This window comes from Carassius auratus, chromosome 45 (assembly GCF_003368295.1).
Source record: "Carassius auratus strain Wakin chromosome 45, ASM336829v1, whole genome shotgun sequence".
Taxonomy (NCBI): domain Eukaryota; kingdom Metazoa; phylum Chordata; class Actinopteri; order Cypriniformes; family Cyprinidae; genus Carassius; species Carassius auratus.
The window spans coordinates 9,779,626-9,794,987 of record NC_039287.1 but is presented as its reverse complement, the minus strand read 5'-3'; the positions used below and the strand labels follow the sequence as shown (position 1 = coordinate 9,794,987).

Sequence of the window (15,362 nt, the reverse complement as noted above, 5' to 3'; positions counted from 1 at the left end):
CTGGTTAATCTCTAAGGGCAGGAGAGGGAATAGAAGCTCCACATGGTGGGCAAGTACCAGGAAACAATTCAATAGCACAGTCATAACATCTGCGAGATGGTATTTTGGCAGCTTGGGCTTTACTGAAAACTTCTGCATACTCCTTGGGAACTCTGGATAACTCAGGACAATAAACTAGAGACTTTGTTGTGAGTGAATCTATCTCAGAAACAACAATGAACTCCGAGGATTGGGTCTCAGAAATAGATGCAGATCTCCACCTGGAGATGTCTAGTGAGGGTTCTGGAAATGTCTCTAATAGCTTGGAAGAATGGCAGAAGGCATTATCTGAAACTTGGCAGTCAGTTACCCAGGCTCTAACAATCCCTCAAGACCAGTCAGTGTGTGGGTTGAGTATAGTCAGCCAAGGGAAGGCGATGATTACAGGAACCTTAGGAGAATGAATCAGAAAGAACTGTATCCATTCCTGGTGTTGCCCCACCTGTAGCTGGAGAGGTGGACTGCATTGACTGACTACTCCTGAACCCTCAACTGCCATGATGTTAAGGGGTTTCTGGAGGATAACTGGCTGAGTGGCAGTTATTTTTGGCCATCTCATAGTCAATAAAACTCCCAGTGGCCCCAGAGTCAAAGGCACATACTTGGTGATGTTGGTTGTCCTGGATGATAGTAACTTGGGTTGTCAAACCTGAGGTCACCAAGCAGGGTATGGTTCCTGTTCTCACCCTGGCCCCTGTCCTCCTGACAACTCAGGACAGGCAAAGCTAAAGTGACCTAGCTTTCCACAATAGAGACAGCATTTCTCCTTCATCTGTCGGTTGTGCTAAGCTTAGAAAATTCTGGTTCTGCCCAGCTGCATGGGTTCCTCAGGGGCACTAAGAGATGGAGGCCTCTTAACAGGGCTGCCAGACTCAAGAAATCTAGTTTTCTGGTGTCGCAGTGTCTCAGAGGGCTAACTCATCCTTGATCTCTGGAGAAATATCATGTATTATTATGAAATACCCCACTGAATTCATTTCTGCTCAGGTCACTGCCAGAGCAATTTTTCTGATGCTTGTTTTTCTGTTTTTGGATGCTGTAACATTGGACTGTGATAAGGGATTGAGAGGAAATGTAAATAGAAACTACTGTATGTGGCCATAATAACAAGTCTGAGTAAGCTTTGTTTCCTGGCAGGTTTTCAGGAGACGAGACAACGCCCTGGGACATTTTTCCTTCTTATTCACTGAAAAAGAACCCATTACGTAACAGTGCTCGCCTGAGCAGAAAGTGTGAGCCGACAGCCTGACTGATCCAGTCTGTGAGCGAACATGACAACAGACGGGCTGGGAAGAGGTGGAGGAGAGATGGGAGAGGGTGTGAGCGATGCAGTATGCATTTCACTAGAAGGGTTTATCTTGCTCTGTGCTCACAAAAAAAGTTCACCCCAAACTGTATGATACGTATATCATTATGCATTGCCAAATGTTCCTGATCTAATATATAATCCTTTTAAACTGTCGTACCTATTGTATCTTATATAGCTACACTCTGATATTGTTAGAAATATTTAGATGTATAATTAAGACAAAAACTTGATATTATTACATTTATTCATTTGCAGATATGATTTCCAAATAAGAAATACAACAGCCGGTTTAACTTAAGGGGGCAATAACATAAGAAGTGCTATCAATACAGTTTCAAACATTGTCCAAAATAAATAGTTAAGAAATATTACGGTATTGCTGGAGGTAAATATAATGTTATGATTAAATATTTTTCATAGCAAAGAGAAAGAATAGTAAAAGGAATAAAAGTTCACCCTGAAAATTCTAAAAATTTCTAGTAAATTCTAGAAAATTGATGCATCAGGTAAAGAATTTGAAGGTTATCCAATAAAAAAATTACATTAAAATACATGTAAAAAATATTAATAATAATTCATGTTTAAAACTTATGCTATATCACTTGTGCCCCTCAAATCAGAAAAGTGCTCTTCTGGATGCTTTTATATTTATGTGATTTTTCATCAAAACATTGTTTTTTCAGTTCATTGGTTTGTTCATTTTTACACTAATAATGTTGCTTCATAAATATAAAAAAAAAAACTCATTATTCATCATATATTATTTTCTTTATTTATTTTAAGGGGTACTTAGTCACATATAGCAACTTCATTGGAAACATCTTCCTTATCTTAAGCTTTTCTAATCAGGGAGCACTTTCCTTCTCCCTCTTTCTCTTCCTCTTCCTATGAATGCTTTACATCCCTGAGGCCAGAGAGGGAGCAGCAGTTCAGAAACTTGACATAAATGCCCAGCACTCATCATATGCAGACTCACACTTTCTCCACAGCAGGCTCCATGTGAGTGTTAGATAAGCCAAGCAGGCTGGATGTGTGCTGAGAAGGAGCCTCAGAGTATTACTGTTCTCATCACTGTAATGTCGCCATATAATTTTACATTTGATAGAAGAATATAAAGTGGAGTAAGCGGAAGTATAAAGTGGAAGATTTAAAAAGACAGCACTATAACATGGTTTTAAGATATAAACAGATGCCTATAGCATCTCTATCACTTTGTGTTCCTGTTATTCAGTGAAATATGATCTGGTTGGAAGATCCAGTGATCAGTGATCTGTAAAAATGGGAAGTATTTACAGTATATGTTGCAAAACAGTCATAGTCAGAGCGGAGTCGAATCCGACCTAGAGCTAAAGGTTTACATTTACATAAAGGTCTACTTTGTTTAGTCTTCCAATTGAATACGATATTCGCATCGTCATGCCTGGAGCAGATCCATGCTGGTCACTGAGGAAATACATAAACTTTGCACTGTGGATCGCTGAATCGGCTTTCACCGTGTACAAAACGGCATCCAGCCCGGGGTCGTCACATGTGGTTGCTGCAAGACCAAGGTACGCTCCTTCGTAGAATCCACCTGCCGCGCCATTCTCAAGCCGCCCACCTCTTCTCACTCTTGGCTGCGGCTCACTCCAGGCCTCCGGCTTCTGCTCACTCAAGGCCGCGGTGTGTGACATTGTTTCGTTTTAGAAAGCAAAACTACTTTGTTTTTGCTTTCCAAAAGAAAACATGACTAAAAATCATGTTTACATAACGTTTATAATGGGTTCTATGTTTATGTCTTGTTGCTCCTGCTGGACAAGGAATCACAATATGTTAAGAGGCGTAACATTTCCCTCACACACTTGTGGCATTTGGCCAATCACAACGCGCTGGATGGCTGGCCAGTCAGAGGACACCTCGCTTTTCAGATAGATGAGCCTTGTAAAAATCGATGCGTTTCAGAAGGCCGGGCATAGAGGAGGAACAATAATGGACATTATGTGGAAAATAATGTGTTTTTTGAACCTTAAACCACATAAACACATTTCATTACAGCAAATACACAAAGTAATGTTCTTTTTTGCAGCATCATATGACACCTTTAAGGCAAAAATACGAAGGTGAGGGTGGGTGGGGCTTAACCATCGTGAATGACATCCTCTCACTTGTTCTAACTGGAGTAAACCTGAACCTCATGGTCGCAGAGTGATCCTCCTCTAACCCCTCCCTTACATCAATACCTTATCGATTATTGGTCGATTTAGATTGACAGACGTTGGAAAGCATGGCAATCTGAGACATGATTGGACTCGTGTTCTTAAAGCCACACCCATATTTCAGTTCGGTTGAGCTGAAGGCGACTCTTTTCTCCCTCCAACCTAAAGCGGATATAGCTTTCGTGGAGTAGCTGATCGGTACCGTTCTTCAAGGTGGGACATTTTCTGAATTTCTTCTTTCCCGTCGTACATAATTACGTACTCAGTTATATAATGAATATGATAATGTTTCTGTCAGGTTCTATTTCGGAAAACACAAAATCCCTGTCAGATAGGAGTGCAGTCGTTAGCTGTCACGAGCTAACCAAATCAATTGCACGCGCTATCAGGTGAACCACGGTTTATTCAAAACCAATGCATAATTTGTTATTTATTTTACATTATTTACCTTAAACAACGTTTAAGTTCTCTACATGAATCGCGGATAGCTTTGCTGCATGCTACACGGAATCGTATCGCTCTCCGTGGTCCGTTATTAGCAGGTTAGCCATTGGCTGGTTTATATATTAGACAAGCGTGAGAAACGTAACGTAACCCAAAATGAGAAATTGAAGAGTTTATATTGGATATTAAATCTCCATGCTATTTATTTTGTGATCTAATTGAGCCTCTAAACCGCTTAACATGATTTAAATGCACGTTAAAATATGTATTGTATAACAACACTTGTTCTTTGACCACTTGAAAGCCGGGAAAATTTGCTAAAATACCATATTCCTAAATCTGTGTTCTTCCTGAACATGTTATGCATTAAAGCTGTCATAATTTTCGCCTCAGTTTGTGTGGGGCGCTTGCTTTAGTGATATCTGATGTTTTATTTCTCCTCAGGTGCTCTTGGATCGCTTCTCCCGCACTGCTTTCGGTTAGCCAGTTTCCTTCCTTTCCCTCTTTACACACTATCGTTCTCTCCCTCCTTTCTTTGCCGGACTCGCCATTTTCCGGAGTTTAAACGGCCGATTGTGCGATTAAATCATGGATAAGACGGAGCTGATTCAGAAAGCCAGCTGGCGAGCAGGCGGAGCGCTATGATGACATGGCCTCGTGCATGAAGCAGGTGACGGAGCAGGGAGCCGAGCTCACCAACGAGGAGAGGAACCTGCTCTCCGTCGCCTACAAGAACGTGGTCGGGCCCGGAGGTCGGCCTGGAGGGTTATCTCGAGTATTGAACAGAAGACCGAGGGGAACGACAAGAAGCTTCAGATGGTGAAGGAGTACAGGGAGAAGGTGGAGGTTGAATTACGCGATATTTGCAACGAGGTGTTGGTAAGGCTTTACTCTATAATGCCTACATACTATACACACAGCATACTCTATTATGACAATGTACTAACTACTTACTCTACTAGATACTAGATTTCTGTATTGGCTCAATATATCTTGTAATCTATACTTCCTCTATATTTGCTTATATATATATACACACACACACACACACACACACACACACTCTCTATGTGGAATAAGTGCTAACTATAGTAAATATTGACATTCCATGTTTCCATGTTACACACTTTTGCCATTTACAGTATTTTTATTATTATTCATATACTGTAGTGTTTTTAATTTTTTAATTTTATATTTTCACTTTATTATGTCACTTTTTTTTGTGCAATTGTTTTCTATATAGTTTCATTTTTAAGTTAACATTTTGTACTTGTTTGTTTAAAAATAGTTTTTTACATTTTATAACATTTCTTTGTTGTGTGTGTGTGTGTGTGTTTATTTATTTTATTTCTTTTGGGTTGTTTTGTGATGATAATTACTCAGATTTTATGACACTTGGGTAGTCCACACACCACAACTAATGTTACACAGATGAGCAATATAGTTGAAATAACTTTCAGAATCATTTTCAGATTTTTTACTGCTGATGAACAATGAAAATGCTCAAGCATGTAAATCAGCAGAAAACATTTTGTTTATTAAAAGTGCACACTACAGTTAACATTTTGTTGTTGTTGTGGATGCTAAATCATTATTTTAGTTATCATTCTTTTTTTTGTGAACTTTGTTCTAGCTGTACTATACTATACTACTGTACTATAGTAGCATATACTAGCTGTAATATGTACTTGCAGTAGTCTAATGGCTGGTATACTCAATACTGACTTTTTACACTATACCAAATCTATACAGTTTTTGCTCTGTACTTTTCCATTACCACCTATAATCTATAGAGCCTATATTTTGGCTATACTCAGTGCAGTACAGTTTATTCTAACCATGCTTAATACTGACTGACTATATCCTTGTAGTTTATACCCGCTATAATATATTGTGTTTCTATACTGACAGTCCTGTCTGACCTCTGTAGATCAGTAGTACATATGGAGGATTATATATGCACATACATATATAAGCTTTGAGGTTTAGTGATGATGAAGAGATGGTTGTGAGCACCAGCAGGGATCTGTCACTGTTAGCAGTGTCATCACTGGCACTACATGACAGACATTGAACTCCGTGGTTATGTTCCCGACCACTTCTTTGTATTAGGAATAGTTGAATTCATATCTAAATGAGCATTGTATAGAGCTGTGGCATATACAGTGTTCTAGAGTATAGCTTGGCACGTCATCACAGTGCTCTTGTTGTAAGAGGCTCTCATGGTGGAACTATTAGAGAATTCACCGAGCAGTGGTGCAGAGAGCAACAACAAGCCTTCAGTTTCTCACAATCAATATGTATTGCAGGCAAAAGTACAGCATCTTTCTCTCTCCTCCCACAGGCAGTGACAGTGAGGTTTCTGTGTCATCAGTATTGGATTCTCCTGGTAGCCCAGTCATCTGTTTGACACGCTTTTGAAATTTGTTGAAATTCTGCTGCAGCAAAGACAAGACTATTCATGTCAAGTGTTTATAAAAGATGCAGTAAAGAATTAGCAGAGTTTGCAGAAACTTAAAATGTATGGACTAACAGATCATTTTAAGGGACAGTTCACCCTAAAATGAAAATTCTGTCATTACTGACTCAACCTGTCATTCTGAATGTTGTTTTTTTTTTCTTCAGTGGAATATAGAGGATAGTTTGAAAAGTGTCTTCATGCAGAATATCTCCTTAATATGTAGTCCATTTTAAACAACATGAGGGTGAAAAATAAAATCTATTTCAGGGTCACCAAACTCTTTAGAAATAGATCTGGTGATTTGAGAGTTATCGTAAACTCAAACTAGAATTAAAACCATTAAAAAAGTATTTGTTACTTTAAATTGACTTAAAACTAAATCTGAAATGGTTGCATTTCCCTATTTAGATATATAGGACTATGAGATTAATACGGATTTTGAGAGAGAAACGAGAGATTTCAAGAGTGATTCCAATGGAATATTTCATGGGTTATATTTAATTACATCAGGTGACCAGATCACAAGACCTCAGTGTCTGTTGTCTTACATACTGTGAGAGCAGAACAATAAAAAAAAAACTAAAAAAAGCTTGGGGGCAGGAAATGGACGTGCACATCATCATGACAGCTTTTCTTTTTTTTTTTTTTTTTTTTACATTTTCTTTATGCTGAAAAAAAGCATAGTGGGCATAGTGCATAGTGCCCCTGGTATGGATTTTTGAAAATTACCTTTCATACAGTGTGTAACACAGCTCTAAGTGAATGAAAACCTCCTGCAAAGTTTTAAATCTGAAAGTGCACCTTGTATCAAGTTATTGTCTCTCGAAAGAAAGTCGACTCTGAATTTACTTTACTTTATTTATCAGGACAATACATATTAACAACAGTCCGCCTATGACATGCCAGAGTTAGCCAGTGGCTTATTTTCATCTGTAGTCCTGTTTGACAGTTGGCATGCTAAGGAAAGTACAAATTCAAAAGTTTGCATGTACGTACATACATCTATATTTGTCTGCTACAGCATAGCTGCAGGGTATGAGAATTGTGAAAATGTAAAAAATCTCACTACAATAAGTTCTAAAAAAACTGCATAATTATACACAGGCATTAGCGTCATGTAGCATGCAATGTCAATGCAACAAGTTAAAAAACGTTTGTCAGTTGAATGTAAAAATAAATTTTAACCTCATTTGCAGGGTCTTACAATTATACAGTAATTGTGGTTAACATCAAACTAAAAACGAGAAGAAGAAAAAAAGAAAAAGGCACACATTCAGGACTGTAACACAAACGGGCAACGAATCATTGAAACGAGTCATTTTTTTAAACTAATCATAAGCCATGTCATGTTGACATCAACATGAAACATTGGAATATTACCCCGTCCACTTGTTGGTCTTTTCCTGTTGGTCTGAATGAAAATGCTAATTAATTCTTTCCCACCAGAGCCAGTAAAAATAGCGGTTTCCCCGGTAACGCTGTACCCAAGCAGCACTGTGCTCACAAACACTGCTTTTATTAAGAAATGGAAATGAAATTGACCAATCGGAGCATTCTCCGATATATATATATATATACAGTATTGTTCAAAATAATAGCAGTACAATGTGACTAACCAGAATAATCAAGGTTTTCGTATATTTTTTTATTGCTACGTGGCAAACAAGTTACCAGTAGGTTCAGTAGATTGTCAGAAAACAAATGAGACCCAGCATTCATGATATGCACGCTCTTAAGGCTGTGCAATTGGGCAATTAGTTGAATTAGTTGAAAGGGATGTGTTCAAAAAAATAGCAGTGTGGCATTCAATCACTGAGGTCATCAATTTTGTGAAGAAAACAGGTGTAAATCAGGTGGCCCCTATTTAAGGATGAAGCCAACACTTGTTGAACATGCATTTGAAAGCTGAGGAAAATGGGTCGTTCAAGACATTGTTCAGAAGAACAGCGTACTTTGATTAAAAAGTTGATTAGAGAGGGGAAAACCTATAAAGAGGTGCAAAAAAATGATAGGCTGTTCAGCTAAAATGATCTCCAATGCCTTAAAATGGAGAGCAAAACCAGAGAGACGTGGAAGAAAACGGAAGACAACCATTTAAATGGATAGAAGAATAACCAGAATGGCAAAGGCTCAGCCAATGATCACCTCCAGGATGATCAAAGACAGTCTGGAGTTACCTGTAAGTACTGTGACAGTTAGAAGACGTCTGTGTGAAGCTAATCTATTTTCAAGAATCCCCCGCAAAGTTCCTCTGTTAAAAAAAAAGACATATGCAGAAGAGGTTACAATTTGCCAAAGAACACATCAACTGGCCTAAAGAGAAATGGAGGAACATTTTGTGGACTGATGAGAGTAAAATTGTTCTTTTTGGGTCCAAGGGCCACAGGCAGTTTGTGAGACGACCCCCAAACTCCAATTCAAGCCACAGTACACAGTGAAGACAGTGAAGCATGGAGGTTCAAGCATCATGATATGGGCATGTTTCTCCTACTATGGTGTTGGGCCTATTTATCGCATACCAGGGATCATGGATCAGTTTGCATATGTTAAAATACTTGAAGAGGTCATGTTGCCCTATGCTGAAGAGGACATGCCCTTGAAATGGTTGTTTCAACAAGACAATGACCCAAAACACACTAGTAAACGGGCAAAGTCTTGGTTCCAAACCAACAAAATTAATGTTATGGAGTGGCCAGCCCAATCTCCAGACCTTAATCCAATTGAGAACTTGTGGGGTGATATCAAAAATGCTGTTTCTGAAGCAAAACCAAGAAATGTGAATGAATTGTGGAATGTTGTTAAAGAATCATGGAGTGGAATAACAGCTGAGAGGTGCCACAAGTTGGTTGACTCCATGCCACACAGATGTCAAGCAGTTTTAAAAAACTGTGGTCATACAACTAAATATTAGTTTAGTGATTCACAGGATTGCTAAATCCCAGAAAAAAAAAAATGTTTGTACAAAATATTTTTGAGTTTGTACAGTCAAAGGTAGACACTGCTATTTTTTTGAACACACCCCTTTCAACTAATTGCCCAATTGCACAGTTTTAAGAGCGTGCATATCATGAATGCTGGGTCTTGTTTGTTTTCTGACAATCTACTGAACCTACTGGTAACTTGTTTGCCACGTAGCAATAAAAAATATACTAAAAACCTTGATTATTCTGGTTAGTCACATTGTACTGCTATTATTTTGAACAATACTGTATATATATATGGTAAAATAAATTGCCTTGAAAAAGACATTCTAAACAGAGGAGCCGTTGTCTGTTTTAATGGGAATTTTATGGCTATGGCTAAGTTGCTAAAACGCTCAAATTTTCTGGTTCAGAAGCGATTACCTTCTTGTTTCCATTTATTTTTGTTGTTTGCTGTTAGTCAACTTTGTACAGTCATGTGCAGATTAAATTGCTATATCACTGTATACATTTTCTGCTCTCATTATCAAATCCTGTTTCAGTTCCTTTTCATGAGGTGGTCCAGCTGGATGGCACCGAGACATTAGAACTGTGCTGATTACCTGTGAAACTAATTAATGTGTAAAGCTGGGTTAAATGTCATGCTTGCTTTTCTGACAGTTAGCATTTAAAATATGGTTGCTGTTAACAGCAGGCAGGGAACACTGATGTTTAAACAACTTTCATTAGTATTTAGTAGCACTAAAATGACGTGTAGGACCTTTTATTTTTTTTTAATCCTCCAAAATGTTACATAAAGCTTTTTTGGGGGGTCCCTGTAGGACTTTCCTCTTGATGCATAACTCCTGTTTTGAATCTGAATGATATTCTGAATGTGGTAGTCTGCATACAACATATGCAATTTTTAAAATATTCAGCAAGATTTTCTTATTTTTATTTTTTCATTTATACTTTTATTCAGCAAAAAGCTCGGTCCAAGTGTTTTAAATAGCTTTGCTACCTGCCTGTCAACATGTATCTCCATACCTCTGCGCACCCTGTTCATGCAGACAGAATACGTCATTAGCGCATTCACACATGCTGTGCAGACAAAGCGAGAATGGTAGACAAACAACCCGTTCTTCCATCCTGGTATTGTAGTACTTTTTAAAGTTTTCTCGTTGGTTAATGATGCATGATATAGCCCAGCGGTTCCTAATTCCAGTCCTTGCACACTTATTTTGCATGTCTCGCTTGGTTAACACACCCGATTCAGATGACCATCTCGTTAGAAGTGAGCTAGGTGAATGAGTGTTCAGATCGGTATGATCCCTACACATTGTTCATTGCTCCCTACTCACTGAGCAGGGGTTTACTTCACTTTGGAACATGGGCTGGAATTGGGAAACGCTGATGTATTGCCTCTGTGCTGACAGTGGCTTTTATGTTCGGACACATCCGTGTCTGTGTTGTCATGAGCGGTGTGTGTTGGAGTGCTCAGACGTTCTGATAAATCGGGCATTAGGAAGCACATGTGATGTGGCTGCTGCTCAGACTGTGCAATCGCTGGGTCATGTGGGGCCAGAGTACATGACTCTCTTTAGATTCATTTCATGTTAAAGCCATTTTCTTGTCTTCATTTTTCTTTTTTCAATTTCTCCTCTTTTTAGTTTCCTCCTTAATTCCTTTCTTTTTGTTTTTTTGTTTTTAATTTCACAGTGGAGAAATGCACACAGTTGGCACAACAGATCTCAAATGACAGGCTGAGCATTGAAAAGGCTGGGGTGTCATACAGGAAGTCTGCACCGTTCTGTGCTTTTCAGCTGTGTTTATTTGTGTTTGCATGGTTTGTCTAATAGCCCTATTGTAACACCAACACCCAGAATGTGGTGAACTGGGGTAGATGCTGAATATCAGTCAGTGTACTAGGAATTTGTGTTCTTAGTATAAAATATGAGAAACTTTGTTCTTGCTTTTTCAGTTAATATTTTTCATGTTTATAATCCCGTTATACTGCAGCCATTTCCACCTTAATCAATTGCTTCTGTTGTAACTGTTTTGTTTAAAGCAGATAAACAAGCTCTCTCTATCGGTCTATCCTTATACTTCCTCTCTCTCCCTGCCCTTAGGGACTGCTGGACAAATATTTGATCAAGAACTCCACAAATGCTGAGAGCAAAGTCTTCTATTTAAAGATGAAGGGTGACTACTACAGATATCTTGCTGAGGTTGCCTCAGGAGATGTCAAGAAGGGTAAGTATCTAACTGATTTTCAGCTATAAAGGAAAGTGCTGTATATGCATGCTGCTTTCTCATATTGAAGCACAGATGTTCCATTTCAGATGTGAATTACACAAATTTGGTCTGTATTTGGGAGACCTCATCAGTGTTGCATCTGTGTTTTCAGCTTCTGCTGTCTCACTCTGTTGATATGAATACATGAATATTCCGCTGCTCTGAGAGTCACTTCATTAGCATTTTACCGTTTCATTTGAGAAAACTATCGTCATATCCCATACACAGCAGCTGCAAGTTCCTCACGGCAACCCGTCAAAATAAAAGTTGAATTTAACGTTTAGAAACATCAGAGATTATTACTATTTAGCAGTCTTAAGACTTAATGCTACTACTGCTAATGCATATTAATAAATCTTTATTTTTAATGGAATAATCACATTTATTTTCTTTTGAACAATTAACCTCTCTTGTGCAGCAAGTTGCCAAAAAATAAAAGGATTTAATTTATTGGATTAGAATAAATTAAAGTAAATGTTTTATGACTTTATCTAATTACCAGAAAAAATAAGAACATTTTAAAGGGCTCTATTTTTGTTTGAAAAAGGACCCTATACAAAAACATTTTAGATTTAAAATACATGTCTTTTTTTTTTTTTTTTCACCATTTTTTAAACTGATGTTTACTGTTAATTTGTTTGAAATATCAATAGCATTTGTATTAAAAATGTACTTTCAAGGTCCAGAAAAGTATGAAAAGCATCGTCAGAGTAGTCCATCTGCCATCAGTGGTTCAAGTGTAACATTATGAAGCGATTAGAATACTTTTTTTTTTTTTTTTTTTTTTTTTTATGTAAGTCTTTATTCAACAATGTCTATTCTGTGTCTGTCCACATCACACTATCGCTATTTTGGAGAATATCCTCTGAACGCATGCTGCTTACGCTCTTCTGTGTTTTTTCAACATTTTCATTTTGGGGTGGAGTATCCTTTTAAAGTTCAGGATGAATGAGTCTGGCTTCTGTGCCGAGTATTTTGCTGCTATGGGGCGTTTTCTGCACACTCCTTGAGTCAGCTGCTTGTCCTTCTGGGGCCTTTAATTCCCCTTCTGGCAGGCTACAGAACAGGAGCAGTCATGGAGAACCAGTTCAGAATATGCTTCACCTTACATTTCCAAACATCTAATGCAGGAGGATATTTCACCATCTCGACCTTAAGGGATATGCCTTTTATGCCTTTTAGATGTTTTGAGATTTCAACAAGGCATTCTGTAATTGATCATGTGTGTGTTCTTATACCATTTTATTCATACTTCTACATTAAACTGACATCATATTCTTGAGTTTATTACGAACAGATGTACATGTCAGCATGGATAGTAGGATTCGATTTTTAAGAACAAAACCTCTAACTCATTGCTACTAGTTATATATACAGTAGATATATTTTTTAACCAATCACTAATTTTGTCATAACATTTTGTGTGTGTTTGTGTGTGTCTCTTCAGACACTATAACCAACTCTCAAGGCGCCTACCAGGATGCTTTTGACATCAGTAAGAAGGAGATGCAGCCCACACACCCCATCCGTCTGGGACTGGCTCTCAACTTCTCTGTCTTCTACTATGAGATCCTCAACTCTCCCGAACAGGCCTGCGCTCTGGCCAAACAAGTAGGTCTTTAGATGACAACATTATTGAGAACCGATACAGTATCGCCAAACAAAATATTGCAATACACACATGCATTGATATTTTCTTACACCCCAATCTACATGCATATATAGATCAAATAAGCTAAAATTAATCTGTTAATCATATGTAGTGATTTTACCTTCATGAGGAACAGAAACATCTCAGATTTCATAAAAATATCTTCATTTGTGTTTTGAAGATAAACCAAAGTCTTAGTGGTTTGGAACGACATGAGGATGAGTAAATGATGATTTTCATTTTAACTTAGTCTATAATTTATTTATTCAACATTTCAGCTTCCAGCTTGACAAATAATATGAGTTTGAGGAGGGACTACCTGTAATAAGCTATTTAGCAGGGATATTACAGATGTTTTTTTTTTCCCTCTTTCAAAACGAGCAGATAGTGTTGGGGCTCATTTTTTCATTCTTTTAGTTGCTGGCGGTAGTGAAAAATACTCACTTCAATGTATAATTAAAGTTGAAGTCAATAGAGGGAAATTTTACCCTCATCCTTCTGGATTTTTAGCTTTTCCTCAAGCTTTGAATTTGATCAGACACATGGTTCGCATACCAGGGGCTTGACACTTGTGGTTCTTCACATACTTCAACTTATTGTGGCCTTGTGCTTGCAGGCCTTTGATGAAGCCATTGCAGAGCTGGATACACTGAATGAAGACTCGTACAAAGACAGCACACTTATCATGCAGCTGCTTAGAGACAACCTCACAGTGAGTTACAAAGAAGGTCATACTGACCTACAAAACAACAAAAAGAATTTTCTCCGAGACTTGTGGATTGTGCTTTGGTTATATTAAAATCGTTTAGATTGATTATTCAAAATATAAATGTTCAGTATTCATAAACCACTTTTTGTCTTCTTTTTAATTAATTTTTTTATTAGTTATGGACCTCTGACAACGCTGCAGATGAGGGTGAAGGAGGAGATGGAGGAGAGAACTAAACACCCATGTCTGTCCACAAATTAAAGAAAATTAATCCTTGAAAGACAACTTTTTACACTTCTTCATTCCTTATTATTTCACTTATGATTATTCTAGCCATGTAAACCCATGGTCATTACCAATGAGCTGTGATTGTGGGAATTCAATCAGTCCAGGCTTTTTTTTTCTCCGTTATCCACCACCTGGCTTGTGGTTGTAATGAAAGTAAATATTAAGTTAAGGTAACATTTCCACTCCTCAGTTTTGTGTTTTTGTCCTTTGGCCTTCTATATGTGCAGTGTCTGCTGTAGAAAAGTATAAGCCTCACAAAAAATCAATTGTCCTTTTAATTGTGACAAAGCGACTAGTGTGTGTGTGTATATTCTGGTGAGCTGAAACATTGGAAGTGTCGGCCACAAAATGCAAAGCGTTTTGCCTCAAGCATGGCTAGTTCCTGTCCTGCTATATCACCTTCCATTTATATGTCTCTCTAGGGAGATCAACATACACTTGAATGAGATTAATGTCTTGTTGACTGTCATAGTGTTGGCTTAAAATGAGCCTGTGCTTTAGTATTGAGAGCAGGAAGGCTGTTGTCTGATCTACCAAGTCAGCTAGCTTTGCTCAGCCAAGTATGCACTTTTCATAGACCATTTAAATCATGTCTTCATCATGAAGGACACGAAACACTCCTGCCTTGTTATGGTTTTCACTATAATGTGTTACCTTGCAATGTCTTGTGATAATTAAAAAGGAAAAAAAATATATATCATGCATGCCCATTTTTTTAATATACACTGGAATGGGAACCAATACTGCATACTTGTTCCACAGTTTGATTTAGTACTTTTTCATTGCAGGTTTATGCACATGTTGAGAGGATGTTTGATTTGTCAAGTGATGTCAATAGTTATTTGGACCACTTGTGTTCTTGCTAATCATTGAACGTAGTCCCCCCAAAGCCTTGTGAAAATGTACAAGCCCTACATAACAGCTATGTAATCTGAATTAAAACGACCATTTTATAAACCATACAGTTTTGTCTCGAAATTTGTTTCTTTGTTTTATCTCAGGCTTGTCCGATAACGTGATGCAATTGACTTGATTTCTGATTATATGGACATATTGATGTATTTCCTGTTT

At 37.8% G+C, this 15,362-nt stretch overlaps 1 pseudogene; it reads left to right on the top strand.

Annotated features, from left to right (window-relative positions):
- The first annotated feature begins 4,484 nt into the window (after window positions 1-4,484).
- LOC113063207 (14-3-3 protein beta/alpha-1-like) lies at window positions 4,485-15,253 on the top strand (annotated as a pseudogene).
- The last annotated feature ends 109 nt before the right edge of the window (window positions 15,254-15,362 follow it).